The following is an 18009-nucleotide window of genomic DNA, read 5'->3' on the forward strand; positions in this document are numbered from 1 at the left end:
GAGTTTGAGTGCAATGTGTTGCTGGAAATGAACAATGGAAAAATTCGAAGGAACTCTGTAAAATATTCAACAAAAAGACAAACATTCAGCGAGACATTTCCAATTGTGCTTCACGGAGGATGGAAAGGATCAGATTTAATTAAGAATGAACATAGAACAATACAGCACAGAACAGGCCCTTCGGCCCACGATGTTGTGCCGAACTTCTATCCTAGATTAAGCACCCATCCATGTACCTATCCAAATGCCACTTAAAGGTCGCCAATGATTCTGACTCTACCACTCCCACGGGCAGCGCATTCCATGCCCCCACCACTCTCTGGGTAAAGAACCCACCCCTGACATCTCCCCTATAGCTGCCACCCTTCACCTTAAATTTATGTCCCCTTGTAACACTCTGTTGTACCCGGGGAGAAAGTTTCTGACTGTCTACTCTATCTATTCCTCTGATCATCTTATAAACCTCTATCAAGTCACCCCTCAACCTTCGCCGTTCCAACGAGAAAAGGCCGAGAACTCTCAACCTATCCTCGTACGACCTATTCTCCATTCCAGGCAACATCCTGGTCAATCTTCTCTGCACCCTCTCCAAAGCTTCCACAATTTTCCTAAAGTGAGGCGACCAGAACTGCACACAGTACTCCAAATGTGGCCTAACGAAAGTCCTGTACACCTGCAACATCACTTCACGACTCTTGAAGTCAATCCCTCTGCTAATGAACGATAATACACCATAGGCCTTCTTACAAACTCTATCCACCTAAGTGGCAACTTTCCAAGATCTATGTACATAGACTCCGAGATCCCTCTGTTCCTCCACCTGGCTAAGAAACCTACCATTAACCCTGTATTCCGCATTCTTATTTGTTCTTCCAAAATGGACAACCACACACTTTGCAGGGTTGAATTCCATCTGCCACTCCTCAGCCCAGCTCTGCATCATATCTAAGTCCCTTTGCAAACGACAAATGCCCTCCACACTGTCCACAACTCCACCTATCTTCGTATCATCTGCAAATTTACTGACCCACCCTTCAACTCCCTCATCCAAGTCATTAATAAAAATTACAAACAGCAGAGGACCCAGAACTGTTCCCTGCGGAACTCCACTTGTAACTGGGCTCCAGGCTGAATATTTACCATCTACCACCACTCTCTGACTTCGACCGGTTAGCCAGTTTTCTATCCAATTGGCCAAATTTCCCTCTATCCCATGCCTCCTGACTTTCCGCATAAGCCTACCATGGGGAACCTTATCAAATGCCTTACTAAAATCCATGTTCACTACATCCACTGCTCTACTCTCATCCACATGCTTGGTCACTTCCTCGAAGAATTCATATGCTTGGTCACCTCCTCGAAGACCAACCCTTCACAAATCCGTGCTGGATGTCCCTAATCAAGCAGTGTCTTTCCAGATACTCATAAATCCTATCCCTCAGTACCCTTTCCATTACTTTGCCTACCACAGAAGTAAGACTAACTGGCCTGTAATTCCCGGGGTTATCCCTATTCCCTTTTTTGAAGAAGGGCACAACATTCGCTACTCTCAAGTCCCCTGGTACCACCCCCGTTGCCAGTGAAGACGAGAAGATCATTGCCAACGGTACTGCAATTTCCTCTCTTGCTTCCCACATAATCCTCGGATATATCACGTCAGGCCCGGGGGACTTATCTATCCTCAAGTTGTTCAAAATGTCCAACACATCTTCCTTCCTAACAAGTATCTCTTCAAGCTTACCAGTCCGTTTCACACTCTCCTCTTCAACACTATGGTCCCTCTCGTTCGTAAATACTGAAGAGAAGTACTTATTCAAGACCTCTCCTATCTCTTCCGACTCAATACACAGTCTCCCACTACTGTCCTTGATCGGACCTACCCTCGTTCTCGTTATTCTCAGGTTTCTCACATACGCATAAAATGCCTTGGGTTTATCCTTGATCCTATCTGCCAAGGATTTTTCATGCCCTCTCTTAGCTCTCCTAATCCCTTTCTTCAGGTCCCTTCTGGCTATCCTGTATCCCTCCACTGCTCTGTCTGAACCCTGTTTCCTCAACCTTATGTAAGCCTCCTTCTTCCTCTTTACTAGACATTCAACCTCCCTCGTCAACCAAGGCTCCCTCACACAACCATTTCTTTCCTGCCTGATAGGTACATACATATCAAGGACACGTCGTATCTGCTCCTTGAAAAAGTTCCACATTTCCACCACATCCTTCCCTGACAGCCTATGCTCCCAACTTATGCTCATCAAATCCTGTCTTACAGCATCGTAATTTCCCGTCCCCTAATTGTAAAATCTACCTTGTTGTGCACACCTATCTCTCTCCATAACCAAGGTAAAAGTCACAGAATTGTGGTCATCATCACCAAAATGTTCACCCACTAACAAGACCATCACTTATCCCGGTTCATTACCGAGTACCAAATCCAATATGGCCTCCCCTCTGGTTGGGCAATCGACATACTGAGTTAGAAAAGCTTCCTGGACACACTGCACAAACACCGCCCCGTCCAATTTACGTGATCTAAAGCGCTTCCAATCAATATTTGGGAAGTTGAAGTCGCCCATGACTACGACCCTGTGGCTTCTGCACCTTTCCAAAATCTGTTTCCCAATCTGTTTCTCCACATCTCTGCTGCTATTGGGGGGCCTATAGTAAACACCCAAGAAGGTGACTGCACCTTTTCTATTTCTGACTTCAGCCCATACTACCTCCAAAGGCAGATCCCCCTCAAACTTCCTTTCTGCAGCCGTTATGCCATTTCTAATTAGCAATGCCACCCCCCTCCTTTTTTACCACTCTCCCTAATCTTACTGAAATATCTGGAAACTGGAACCTCCAACAGCCTCCCCCAATGCTTCGAAGACAGGAAAATACGAACAGTTCTGAAGAAACCAACGGTTCAGAAATATGGAAGTATTTGTTAAAGGAATAGAAGAGTAGTGGGAAGGGAAAACATTGTCAGATTTTAATAAGAAGATTAAAATCTTCTCATTAAAGAAGATTTTAATGAGAGGGTTAGGGCAATGGAGGTGTTGAGAGTGTTATTGACCGTGGAAAGGTCCTGAAGAATGTTATAGCAGTAAGTATTTCTGCAGCTGGAGGAGTTTGCATCGGTAGCAACGGACGAATGCCTTTTAATTTATGCATTCATTGTCTGAGGATATCACTGATTGGACCAGCATACATTGCCCACTGCTAATTGCACAGAGGTCGCTCAGAGTCAGCCATATTGCTGTGGGTCTGGGGTTACATGTGATGTACAACAGGTAAGAAAGTCAGATGTCCTTCCCTAAAGGACCATAAATGAACCAGCTGAGTTTTTGTTTTCCCAGATAATTAACAATTATTTAATAGTGTTCTCACTAATGTCTTGTATAGCCACAACATGACATCCCAACTCCTATTCTCAATGCTTGACCAATAAAGGAAAGCATCCAAAATACCTGCTTCACCCGCCTGTCTCACTGTCACTCAACCTCAAAGAACTGTGTCGTTGCATTCCTTGGTCTCTCTGTTTGACGACAATACCCAGAGTACGAACATTAAGAAGACAAGTCCCGCCCTGGTTTGTCTTCGCACAATGCGACGTCATTGAGTTCTCCGCCGGCTATACCTCAACACGAGGTCAGCTGTATTGTTGATCCCGTTGTACTCGTAGATAATCCATTTAACTGTCCACTTTACCACCAATTTCAATTGCAAAACATGACTTCTGTACTCTCATACAAATCGTTTATATAAATGATGCACAACAGTGGAAATAGTATCGAACCTCACGGTTCACTGTTGATCATAGGCCTGCACTCTGAGCACAACCCACTCTGAACACGCACTGTCTTCGAACGTCAATCACATTTTTTATCCAGTTGGTGAGCACTCCCTGGTCCTGTGTGATCTAATCTTATTAACCTGTCTGGGGTGGGGGGTGGGGGGTGGTGGCTGGGTGGTGGTGGTAGCAAACAAAGAAATAATTAACGTCTGTAAAAAGAGTATCATGGGGAATTTTTATGTATATGTAAACCTGGTGAACCAGCTCGGTCAGAGTCGTCTTGAGGAGGAGTTCGTTCAGTTTTTCCGTCATAGTTGGCTTGTACAGTATGGAATTGTGCCAATGAGGGAGCAAGCTATCCTAGATCTTATCCTGCGTAATGAGGCATGAATAATTAATGGCCTTGTGGTTAGAAATCTTCTTGGAACGAGTGATCACCGTATCACTTTGAGTAAAATATCAATTTAGAGTAAAAGTGGAGTGTGTGAAAATAAAATCCAATATCACGGCCCTGTTCTTAAACACGGGAGACGACAATAGAATGAGTGAGGACGTGGCTCAAATAGACTGGATGCAAAGATTTTAATGTGTAGATGTTGACGAGCATCGGAGGACATTTCAAGCATTTCTTTTCTCAATGTCCAAAGCAAAAACATATTCCAGCGAAAAGGAAGGACTGTAAGAAAATGGGGTATTCTGAAAAGTGTATCTATTGAAGTAAGGGAGACTCATAATTTGAAAGAGAAAAGATGCAACGTTTCCAGAAACACAGTGAACGAGAAGATTGGGAACACTTTAAAGGTCAACAGAAAGCTACTAAAACCTATAAAGAATAATAAGGCAAAACGTGAAGAAAAAGACAGTTCGCAAAATTTTCTGTAATTATATATAACTCAAAAGAGAGGCGTAATTAAACGTTAGTCATTCAGATGATCAGAAGGAACATATAGTTATGGAGCACGATAAAATAGCTGAGGCATTTCGTTATGGAACATGATAAAATGGCTGAAGCATTGAACAGGTATTTTTTACCGGTCTTCACAGTGGAAGATCCGAATAACATGACAGTAATCGATAAGAGACGAATGTAGGTAAGGAAAGTGTTGCTCGGAAAGCTGGAGCTTCCAAACAAAACTGTTGAAATATAACCTGGTTTTGTGTGAAGTTTAACTTTGTCTAACCCAGTCCAACACCAGGATCTTCAAAGTTTGATAGGAGTAGCAGTAGAAAGGATTATTACTTGAATGGCAAAAAGTTGCAGCACGCTGCTGTGCAGAGGCATCTGGGTGTACTTGTCCATGAGTCACAGAAGGTTCATCTGAAGGTGAAACAACTAATTAGGAAGGCAAATAAAATTTTGTCCTTCATTCGTCTGAAGGGATTGAGTTTAAAATCAGAGATTTTTATGTTTGCCGAGAGGTACGGGAGGAACGAAGGACTTCTGGGAAGGTGAGTCTAACTGTTTGAAAACCTTACTTCAGGCTTCGGGGCCTCCATTTGCCGACAGTTGCGATGGCGGAGCGAAGGACTTCTGGGAGGTTATATATGTGTGTCGTCGCATTACCTGAAATACTACTTGGGCAGTGTCTCCCACCCAACCTCCTCCTCTATCCAAGGAAAAAGCGTCTGTGCGCCAGATTGGTAAGGTAACGAGTTTTTTTTAATCCTTATTTTTCATCAGTCTCTTTGGGAATCTAGAATAGTGGGAATGGAAGTTAGGGCATTTATTCTAGGATCCCCTGGGACCCCAGGGTCGAGATTGCCGAGCCATGGCATTGATCTTTAAACAGTCATTGTCTACAGGAATAGTGCCAGAAGACTGGTAGACAGCAAATGTGGTTGCCCTGCTGAAAAAAGGGATTAGAGAAGAACCTGGTAATTATTGATCAGTGAGCCTTTCTTCCGATGTTGGTAAAGCGTTGGAAAATATTCTAAAAGATAGGATTTATAATCATCTAGAAAATAATAATTTGATTAGGGATAGTCAGCATGGTTTTGAGAAGGGTAGGTCGTGCCTCACAAACCTTATTGAGTTCTTTGAGAAGGTGACCAAACAGGTAGATGAGAGTTAACCGGTTGATGTGGTGTATATGGTTTTCAGCAAGGCGTTCGATAAGGTTCCCCACAGTAGGGTATTGTACATAATGTGGAGGAATGGTATTGTGGGAGATATAGCAGTTTGGATCAGTAATTGGCTTGCTGAAAGAATCGGATGGGTTGTTGGGAAATGCTCATCCAGGAGTCCACTTAAAAGTGGTCAACCGCAAGGATCGTTGTGGGTCCACTGCTGTTCATCCTTTTTATAAACGACCTGGATGAGGGCGTAGTAGGGTGGGTTACTTAATTTGCAGATGACACTAAGGTCGGTGGAGTTGTGGATAGCGACGAAGGATGTTGTACGTTCTTTAGAGGTATAGATAAGCTACAGAGCTGCGCTGAGAGGTGGCAAATAGAGTTTCATGCGGACAAGCGTGAGGTGATTCACTTTGGTCAGAGTAACCGGAATGCAAAGTACTGTACTGGGCTAATTGTAAGATGCTTGGTAGTTTAGTTGAGCAGAGAGGTCTCGGTGTCCATGTACACAGATCCTTGAAAGTTGCTACCCAGGTTGACAGTGTTGTTAAGAAGGCTTACAGTGGTTTAGCTTTTATTAATAGAGGTTCCGTGTTCTGGAACCATGAGGTTATGCTGCAGCGGTACAAGGCTCTGATGCGGCCGCACTTGGACTATTGTGTAGAGTTCTGCTCACTGCAATATCAGAAGGATGTGGAACCTTTGGAAAGGGTGAAGAGGAGATTTACTAGGATGTTGCCTGTTATGGAGGGAAGGTCTTACGAGGAAAGGCCGAGGGACTTGAGGCTGTTTTATTAGGGAGAAGAAGGTTGAGAGGTGACTTAATAGGGACATATGTGATAATCACAAGGTTAGATAGGGTGGACAGGGAGAGCCTTCTTCAAAATATGGTGACAGCGACAACGAGGGGGCATAGCTTCAAATTGAGGGGTGATAGATATAGGACAGATATCACAGGTTGATCCTTTACGCAGAGAATAGGAAGGATATGGAATGCATTGCCGGCAACGGTAGTAAATTCGCTCACTTTAGGTACCTTTAAGTGGTCATTTAACAAGCATATAGACACACATGGAATAGTGTAGGTTAGATGGGCTTCAGATTGATATGACAGGTCGGCGTAACATCGAGGACCGAAGGGCCTATACTGCTTCTGAAATGTTCTATGTTCTATGTTGCAACTGTACAAGGGGCTGCCGAAGCCTGGATTACTGTGTGTAGTTTTGGTCTCTTTACTTGAGAAAGGATGCATTGACACTGGGGGCGTGCACAGGACGTTCACAAGTTTCATTTTGGAGTTGAGAGGCTTGGCTTATGTGGAGATACAAAGAATATTTTGGTACTTTATTAATTGTAATTCAAATTAATCGAGGAGATCTCTGAAAAAAATGAAATTATGAAGGGAATAGATACGGGAGATGGAGAGAGGACATTTCGACCGGCAGGTGAAGCTTAGAGAAGAGGATATAGTCACAAGATTAGAGGAAGCAGAATTCGGACTGAATTGAGGAAGACCTTTACACCAAAAGGACATTTAATCTGTGGAATTCCAACGCAGTGAAGCAGTTGACACTACTTCAGTAAACGCTTTTAAAACTAAGGTCAATATTTTCTTGAAAATAAAAAAATAATGACAGCATAAGGTGTGTGCAAAAGGGTCCAGGAATAGATAAGCCATGACCTTATTGAATGGTGGAGCAGGCTTGAAGTGCCAGACGACCAACCCCTGCTCGTTGTTGTTATGTTCTTTTTTTCTGCCATGCAAAAACTTGTCAAAGGCCTTGCTGAAGTCCATGTAGACAAGGTCTACTGGTTTGCCTTGATATACTACTTGTCTACCTCCTGAAAAAGCATTCAGGTTTGTCAGAAACGACTTTTAACTGACAAAGTAATGCTGACTAATGCTCATTACTCCTTGCCTTTCCAAATGCACGATAATCATTTCTCTCAGAATCGACTCCAACAACTGATGCACAATATCTCATTGTTCTTTAGTGCCGATCGATGGTACAATAATCTCTGCGAGAGGCCCCACAATTTTTTCCTGAGCCTCTCACAAGGTGCTGGGATACACCTGCTCATGTCAAGAGGTTTAATAAAGCTTTTTGCATTTCAAGACATCCTGCAATCCTGTTCTATAATGTGAACACTTTCCAAGATATCACAATTTATTCTCCCAACTTCCTGAGCTTCCTGTCATTCTCAACAGGAAGTCCGACCGCAAAATATTTGTATCGGATCTCTGCCATCAACAGTGGCTGCACATCGACAGCCTGAATGAAATTTATGGGGCCTTGTCGATCCCTATCTAAGATTTAGCCCTTATTGAAATTGTTCAAAAGGCTTCTGAAACTTCAAACGTCCCCAAACCTTCAGTCCCCTCTCCCATCTCTACTAATTCTGTTATTAATTTTCACGCCAAAATGTAAAATGTAACAGGTTTTCAAATATTTCCCTTTTATAAAATCATGCGTATCCCACTGTTTCTAAGTGTGCAGTTAATATTTATTGTCATATCCTTTCTAATACACTCTAGCTGTTCCCAACTTACTGTCAGGCTAGCACCGTTTGGTTTCACACAGACTGCACAAAAGGTTTTAAGAATTCAAACGTAAGAGGCAGCTTACAGGTCAGCAGGTAATAGACAAGGCAAACAAGATGCTGTCAATTATTACAAAGGGAAAAGGAGCGCAAACGTAGGGAGGATTTGCTAAAATTATGCAAGTAACGAATCAGATGAAGCATAGAATAATATGAATAGCACAAGTGTCCTGGGGAAAGAAATTCTGGCTTTGTAGGGAGGCCAGAGAATGATCAGTTGATATTGGGGCTGGACGGATATTCTGATCATTAGGGGTTGAGTTTGTTGAGCTTGAACACACTGGAATTTAGAAGAATGAAAGAGAATTTCAATTTACATTCAAGATGCTGAGTGCCATTGCCATGGTAGGGAGTGGGAGGTTAGAAAATAGAAATGTACAGCACAGCAAAAGCCCTTCGGAAAACCATGCCTGTGTAGACCATGATGCTTTTATAAACGAATACCATCTGCCTGCACGTGGCTCATATTTCGTTAAACTCTGCTTGTTCGTATTTCTGTCTGAACGCCATGTAAAGACTTTGCTAACTTTTCCACTTCTATACGATCCTGACAGCTTCCACCCTGTCTTCAAAAAAAGCTTGTCTTGTTCATCTCATTAAAAAGTTGTCATTTTCAGCTGCGACTTATGCGCCCGAGTATTTTACATTTCCACGTTGGAAAAGAGATTCCGACCATCCAGACCATTTTCCCTTCTCCCAATGCCATATACCTGGACCACGTCGCCTCTGAGAATCCATCACAGTAGAAAAACAATCCAACTGTGTCCAACTTCTCCTGATACTTAACACATTTTCATCCAGGAAAAACGTCCATTTCTACTTGGCATAGACTCATCCAGGTAACATTCTGGTAAACCTCTTTTGAGCTTTCTTCAAAGACTCCGCAAATATCCTAGCGTGTGGTGATGAGAATGCATATGCTATTCCAAACTGAGCCTTTGAAGCTTTATTCAGTTACAACATGACATGCGAAAGGCTGAAATTAATGCTGTGATCGAGGGAGGCAAGCATGCCATATACCTTCTTTACTATCACATCCTGTTATATTGTTATTTCAGGCAGCTCTGGACTTGCAACCAAGGTCCATCTGGGTATCACAGTTATAATACATTTAATTCTACCATTCGACTTCCAAAATGCATCAACTCATACTTGTCACGACGACGTGCAATTTTTCAAGTCCTCAAACCAGTGTTCCTGCTGATCGACATACTGCTGCGTTCTTTTACATTATTCCTCATTATCCACAATTCCCCACGCTATCCCAATAACTAAATGCCTTTCCATTACTAATCAGATAAAACACTGATATAAATTACAAACAGAGATTGCAGCACTGATTCTTGTGAAACATCACTGGCCGCAGACCTCTAATCAGAAATAAACCCTCCACATACCTCTGTCTCCCATGACAAAGAAAAGGATTGTGTCCAACTTACCAATCACAATGGACTCCATAGATTGTGATCTGATCATGCAGACCAACCTGCCACTTTCAAATGTTTTAGTAATGTCAATGGAGACAATCTCCATAGCCTTAAGTTAAATAATATTTTTTGCCACTTCGTTTTATTTTAACTTGTGTGAGAATCTGTGACCAGAGACCATCAAATCTCAACAAGAGTAAGCTCACTCGAAGAGGAGATAAGGAGCAATTTAGTCTCTCAGTAGATAGTGAATCTTTGGATTGCCTTACTGCAGAGGGATATCGAGGATGGGACATGAAGCATATTTACGATAGCGATTATGAGATTTTGATTAGTCAGGGAAAGAAGGATTACCTCTAAAGCCTAGTTGTAAATGCCAGGAGTGTTTCAATGATAGTGTGTGTTTGAGGGATGATTGAGATTATCAAGTTACAGATGTTTTCAGGGGCTCAAGGTTGTTACAGAGTTAAAGAATGTTAATAGCTATCAGCAAATGTCAGAGAATATCGGGAGGAAGGGTTTTATAGATTGGAGCAAGTTAGAGAGTTGGAGTGTCTGGATTAGATTCCAGAGTTATGGATAGATGTTAGGCTGTGGATCGTTACAGAGACCAAATTGAGCAGGGTGTGGAAACATTCGATAGAAGCGAACATGTGGTAGATTCAAAAGCAGGTGTAGTGTCTGGAGAAGATTACACGAATAGGGATGATGGTATGGACTGGATAATGTTACAGGTATATGGAGGTTGGTATGGACTGGAGAATTTTGCAGGGATATGGCGGATGGGATGGACTGGAGAATGTTAAGGTTTTGGGAGTATGGTTTGCTCCTCGGTTGGGATGCATAGTCTATATGGATTTCAGTAAGGACTTTGATAAGGTTCCACATGGCAGGCTTTTCTGAAAGAATATGTTACATGGAATCCAGGGGGTGTTGGCAAATTGGATACACAACTGACTTGAAGGTAGGAAGCATAGGGGAATAGTGGAAGGATGCTTTTTGGACTGGGGGCTTGTGACTAGTGGTGTCCCTCAGAGAACGGTGCTGAGACCATTACCGTTGTTATCAATGACTTGAATGAGAATGTTCAGGCATGATGAGGAAGAATGTAGATGACACTACAAGGGCGGTATCGTGGAATGTGAGAAAGGTTATTAGAAATTGTGGCAGGACCTTGATCAGGTGAGGAAGTAGGTTGAGCAATGGCAAATGGGGTTTAATATCGATACTTGTGCTGGCTTGCATTTTGAAAAATCAAGTAAAGATAGAATTTCCCTGGGGAATAGCAGAGCCTTAAGCATGCACGGGAACAGATGGATCTTCGAGTTCAGGTGCACGGTTCTCTGAAAGTTATGTCATAGGTAGACATAACAGTGAAGGAGGCTTCCAGCACCCTGGCCTTCAAGAGTCAGGACATTGAGTACAGACGTTGGAAAGTTATGTTGCAGTTTTACAGGATGTTGATGAGGCCATACTCGGATAATTGTGTTCAGTTTTGGTAACCCTGCTATGGTAATATTATTAACTGGGGAAATAGTGCAGTAGAAATTTAGAATGTTGTACCCAGTACTCAATGGACTCAGGTATCGGGAGAGGTGCACAAGCTCGAACATTTTTCTTTCGAGCGTAGGATACAGAGGGGTATCTTTTGGAAGTGTACGAATCATGAGAGGCATGAAGAGGGCGAACACACTCAGTCCTTTTTCCCCCAGGGTAATCGAGGACCCCCAGTGACTCGAGTCTCCCTGCCATACATCAAAGACATCTCGGAGATGACAACCAGGTTACTCTGGCCCAAGGCATCAAAGCAGCCCGAAAACCTACCACGACATTGAAACAGCTCTTGATTAATTTAAAGGACCTCGTATGCACAACCAGTAGAATGAACGTCATGTACAAAATGCCTTGCAAGGACTGCAAAAAATATTACATTGGTCAAATGGGCATTAAACTAGCCACCAGGATATATGAGCGTAAACTTGCCACCAAAAGACATGATCAGCTATCACCGATACCATGCACACAAATGATGAGGGACACCTGTTCGACTAGGACAATACATCCATCTTGTGACAGGCTAAACATATACATTCATGGGAAGTCTCGTAACAACGGATTCCAAACGGAACTCCATCAATAAACACATCCACATGTTGGAAGAGCCCAGCACAACAGTAGAAAAATAAGGCTGAGACATTCACAATATCTGTCAAACAGAAGTTTCAACGGGATGGTCTATTTTAATCTCCTCTAAATGGCATGCTTCAACTAATTCGATATATTTCGTGTGGTTTCTGCAAGCAGGCTCGAGGGACTGGATAATGCAAAGGCTGTGGGCCTTGATAACATTACATTCAACCTGTTCCTTTTGGGATGCATCACTGGCATCGACCTGACAATGTGGGAAACGATCGATTGTGCCGTGTACATACACAGACAAAACATCATTCAATGACTGCCCCTTGGTCTAACACGTATCATTAATAAAGTGCTGAAAAGAATCATCTACAGTGGTATCAAGCAGCACTTCTTAGGCACCAAGCTGGTCAGTGAAGCTCAGTTTGGGATCTGCTGGGTCACTCATCCCCTGGCCTCATTGAAAACTTGGTCTAAACATGGACAACAAGAAAACACACAGCTGAATTCTAAGGCACCATACTCTGAAGAGATGATGTGGTTGCACTTTTGTTGGACAGAGACAATCGGTGGTTGTTTAACTGGACAGAGATTATACCTGGCAGAAAGGAGTGCTTGAGTGGAACAGTACTTTGCCGGACAGTACAGTCAATGATGGCAGGAATTGAACCCACACTGTTGGCATGAATATGCATTACAAACAAGTCAGCCAACTGATTGAGCGAACAAAGTCCTCACTTGGTTCCTTACGGAATATATTCTAATATAAATCTGTTCAGATATGTTGTTACACACTTCTGGCGCAGGTGGAAATTGAAGCAAGCTTCCTAACTCAGAGGGAGTGTCATTATCATTGAGTTCTAAGAGTGCTGTCTGTTCTCGAGTCAACAATCTTCAGCTGCATCATAAATGACTATCTATGCACTGTAAAAGTTCAAGTGGGGTGCTTGCCAATGATTGGATAATATTCAACATCGTACGTAATTACTCAGATAAGCAAAATATGCAGGCGGGAGCTTACCATCGACAAGTCACATTTTTCTTACCCACATGCAAGACAACTATCACCTCTAACAACACAGAATTGTCTCATCACCCTTTAACATTCAGTGCTACCACCACAACTGAATTCCGAAGGACCAATAAACTCGAGATTACTATTAACCTGAACTGGACTGGCCACATATATTCATTACCCGTACCTGTGATGGCCTATGCGAAAACGTTGGACTGACCTCCTGTGCTTTTCCAGCACCACACTTGTCAAAAGAAATATGTTCATTGGCTTTAAGAATATGTCAGAGGCTATGAATCCAGCAAAATTACATTACCTCAAGATTTCTGAAAGATTGTAACCTTCTTTCCGACATACATTGAATGTGCGTGTGATGAAATACGCCGCGTGTACCAATATGAGTGCAGATTCAACCCTCATCCACTGACATTCAGTAGCATCAATGCCTGCCATCAACACAGTACTCTGCAGAAATTTACCGAATCCTTTTACAAAGCCCCCTGAAACACAACCATCAAGAAGCACAAGGGCAGCAGATACATGGGAACTCAAGAACGCTCACTTTCCAAGCAACCCACCATTCTGTTTGGGAATTATATTGCTGTTCCTTCAGTGTCACTGTTTCAAATTCTCTCCTTTAGAGTATTGTAAACTTACCTCCAGCCCATGGATTGTCATGATTAATTGTGGCAGCTCACCACCACCTTCTGAACGGAAACATGGGAAGGGCGATAAATACTGGCTCAATCACATCCCATGAATAATTTAGAATGAAAAATATTGACAAATCATGCCCAAAGTTGGGCACTGAATTTTTCGTTTTGTGAGCGCACGCTGGTTTGGTCCAGTCATTACCTTGTTTGCTGTGAACAGCTCAAGGGATTTGCTGTTCGAAACAATCTATCTTTCAAGAGCATGGCCTACATACCGAACATCACATATACACTGACATTAACACATCACATTACTGTGTTATGAGAAGGACAGAAGCAATTGAAAATACACTCATATCTGGCTGTGGAACGTTAACACAGTGATATCGTTGCCATGAAAATAATTGTGTGTGAGTATTAGCACACAGTGTTAGTAGAAGGGAAAATAATTGCGTCCTTACACTTAATAATAATATTTTCTTGATTGTCGTCATGAGACTCATCAGTTCAAAGCGCCTAACTGTGATTTGTGCATCTAATAGTTGTCATAAACGTGAACTGAACAAATGGGTGGGTGGTTTGCTTATCGGACAATTGAAAAGTCAATATTACTGAACGATGTTGAAACGTCAATAAAGGGACTTTGCTGTTAATGGAAAATACCGACATAGAAATTTCTATCTCGAGTCACATGCATGGAAGGTGTTCTGGGATCGTGCTTGTCATCAATTCTGATGGCATACTGACATTGTGGAACTGACATACTCTGAGTATGTTTTATGAGGGATTCAATGTAAGATGTCATGTCCGTCAGGAGTAAATCACCTTTACAGCGCCTTCATTTAGGATCAGGTCCAAGATAGAGAATTACAGAGTTTCGATGGCATGCGAGAAGAGACAAACTTGCAAAACATGCTTGCAGACATGTGATTTTTACAAATGTTGAATTGTGTTTTAACCAGCACCAAGCACTGTGCTAGTCCATTGGCCATGCATTTCCCTGTTGATCAGGTATGTCCCTACTTGGTCTGTTGTGAGGGATTGTGCAAAAACATTCCAGCTCCAGTTTGAAAGGTCTCTGCACAGATTTTAGAGCTGGCCAGGGTTTTAGAAGTAGTGGTGAAGCCCAGTAACACTGTGTCTGAATTCAGTGTTTTTTAAAGATATTTTCAACAGTATTGCTGACTGCAAGATGGTGTGTTCACTGATCTGAACATGAATCAGCTGTTTACTACAGTGACTGGATTGCGTAATAGTTAGATGTGTGCCCTGGTAATGTAATTATTGCTCACCATAACTGTTTTTAACTGAAAAACGTGAAGGGATTTTGTAGTTATTGGAACAAGGTCAGTCAATTAAACCTCAGTAATACTGGGATTGTGAACCGAGTCCAATCAGTGAATCCTGGTTGACAGAAATAAACAGGAGTGTCAGGGGCTCTGTTCACTCTAACAGCCGGCTCTGAGCTAGCATGAGTCACTGCCATGTACCATGATGTACAACTAAAGTCGATTTGGTGACAGGACACCGGCCTCTGTGGGGTTATTTCTGTTTGAACATCGGTAGATATTACAGAGAGAGGGAGGGTTGAAGGTGTTTTGATAGATTGGGATAGATTTACAATCTGGAAGTTGCAGATAGTCAACTGCTTCGGGGCAGAAAATAGTTACAGAATCTGGAATGCTGTAGTGAATGGAGCACGTTGTACAGCCTGTTACACATTGGAGTAGTTAGAAAACAGGCAAGTTGTCGAGATTCGAGAAAAGAAAAGGGCAGATTTGCCGGTGCTGGAGAAAGCTGAAGATATAATGAACGCTTTAGTGGCTGGAAGGGCTTATGGATATATTGCCATCTGTCAGGCCAGGAGGGAGTTGATTGTTGTATGAACTGGTGGAGTCTGCAAAATAAAGTTTCTATGGATGAGAGTAGCTGCAGAAAAGGGAAGAGTGTAAAGGCTTGATAAATACTTTTTAAAGAGGAATGGTGAGAGGAGCTGGAGGAGATTTCAGAGAAAGATGGTTTATATGGCGTGTACGAGCTTCAAAAATCAGGAGGTCTATATTTTCTGAAGTAGTTTGCAAAGACGAGAATGTATCGAACAGGATCGATGAGGTTACAGGGGCGGACTCCTTTTTGGCTTGGAGAACTCTCAAGACATTACGTCGAATCACAAAAATGCATTTTGGCAAAGAAGAATGCAATGTGGCTGATCATGGTTAGACCAGCTCTTCACCTGAACGCATTGTTGCGTAATGATGTCCTCCTTCCCCACATTCTTACACGCTTATTTATCAATAATCATCCAATCCCCTCTTGAATGTTACCATTGAACATGCATCTACAACACATCCAACTCTATCCTTACTACTCGCAGAGATGGCTTTCCAGAATAATTCCTCATCAGAGATTCAACCCAGCCTTACTCCATCTCTCAACATGCTCACTCGAAGATTCCCACATAATATTCTGGGACAGCTCTATGTTGGCACTCAGTTTTCTCAAAAGTCTCCCCTGATATTCCAACTCCACTTAGGCATTCCTCCTGGGTCACAATTAGATTTTTTATCTGTTGTTTCTATTTTATTGTTCTTCTCTGTCATCCAGTGAGTGTTGGGTTGTTCCTCCTGTCTTTCCTATTTGAGGGACAATTCCTCGACTGGACCCAAACGATCTGCACTTTGACGGGACAACATTGTTCTTTTTTTTTGACCAACTTATTGTTCTATTCAAACCTTCATTCTTTCCCTATTGAAGGCTGCCCTCAGTCAACTGATGTTTCTCACTCTCAATTATTGAATAGTATTCTTGATCATCATCCTGAACTTTCCAATAAAATTATCGCTGTGCACCAAAACACTTCCAGACTGACACTGCATTCACTTTTCCCAACTCTTTGCCAAAGACCAGGTAGAAAAGTGCATGCTTTCTTGGGCTGGACACGTACGCCTGCAGTCAGCTGTCCTCTTTGTAATACAGGAACACACTCCTCATGACCCTCCAATACCAGAATCCCAGTCCATATGTGGATAATGTAAGATTCTCAACCTCACAACTCTCTCGTATTTTCATCGTTCTTAACTGTCACTACCTATTTGTTCTCTCCATCCTTTCCAATGGTTCGTTGCCTATCGACGGTACCTCATAGGGCAATTTTTCACTTTATGTCCTGCAGCACCAACCAAACCCACCTGTCCTTGGACGCATCTTCTTTCTCCTTTTCTCCTTAACTAACACAAATCTAAACCAATAATTCTACTCTCCATTCTTTCACTTCACTCCGGAATACTTTACACCCATTTCTTGAGCCAGCTCTTGGTTATCAGTATATCAAGTTTCCACACGCCAATCTGCATCTGCACTTCCCCAGATTCTGAGCATTCACATCCATGCAGTGTATCTACTTCATTTCATACTCCATTTTGCACTGTTAAACATGTTGATGCAAATTACCAGCAGCATCTTCAAGTATTTTGTGAATCCTGGTAGTCTCCTCTATTTTTCCATTCTGAATCCCACACGCACGCCAAGTTATTCTCAAATCCGACCAAATACCACACAAGGAATTCAGTTCCAGCTCTGTCACTTTCTTTCCAAGTTACCTTGTACAGTTGCTGTATTCCCATGAGCCGGCCCCAGTTCCCCATGAATCTGAATCCCTTTCTGCTGCACCATCGTTCCAGTCACGCTCTCATCTCTCTAAAACCTCGAGTTCTGTTCTCACTTGCACACGGCGCTAGCAGTATGTCAGGGATTGCAAGATATGAGTACCTGCTAGCGAACCATCCACGTAGATCCCTACATTCTGATTCACAGGCCATTTCAACCTTCGAATCCATGTCATTCATATCATGGCCTTTGACTGTTCATTATTTCACATGTGGCTGCCCTTCAGACTCAGTGATATTCTTGACCCACCGTCCTGGAGTTACATTGACAGTAACACAAATGCTTGCGTTTTCCTCAATTTATGGAATGGCCTCTGACAATTGCTACTCCTTCCTTCTCTCGATCGACCTACAGTTAGGTTGCTTGTGGTACCACAAACATGGCTCTGACTGCACTCACTGAGCAACCAGCACCTTCATCAACTTCCAAACTGGAAAAATGATTTGAGAAAGAGGAATCAGGCTTTCTTTTTTCCTTTTTTGGGGCACCCATTTTCTTCCTTCTTCCAGGCTGTCATGTCTGCAGGGTGGTCCTCTCTCTGCATGTGCTATCCACCTCACTCTCAGCATCATGGATGCCCCACAGAGTCTCCAGTCGATGTCTGAGCTTCAAGACAACGGTGTTCATCAAGAAGACCAGCAGGGCCGATGACTACCCAAT

The sequence above is a fragment of the Chiloscyllium punctatum genome, chromosome 35, assembly GCF_047496795.1.
Source record: "Chiloscyllium punctatum isolate Juve2018m chromosome 35, sChiPun1.3, whole genome shotgun sequence".
Classification (NCBI taxonomy): Eukaryota; Metazoa; Chordata; class Chondrichthyes; order Orectolobiformes; family Hemiscylliidae; genus Chiloscyllium; species Chiloscyllium punctatum.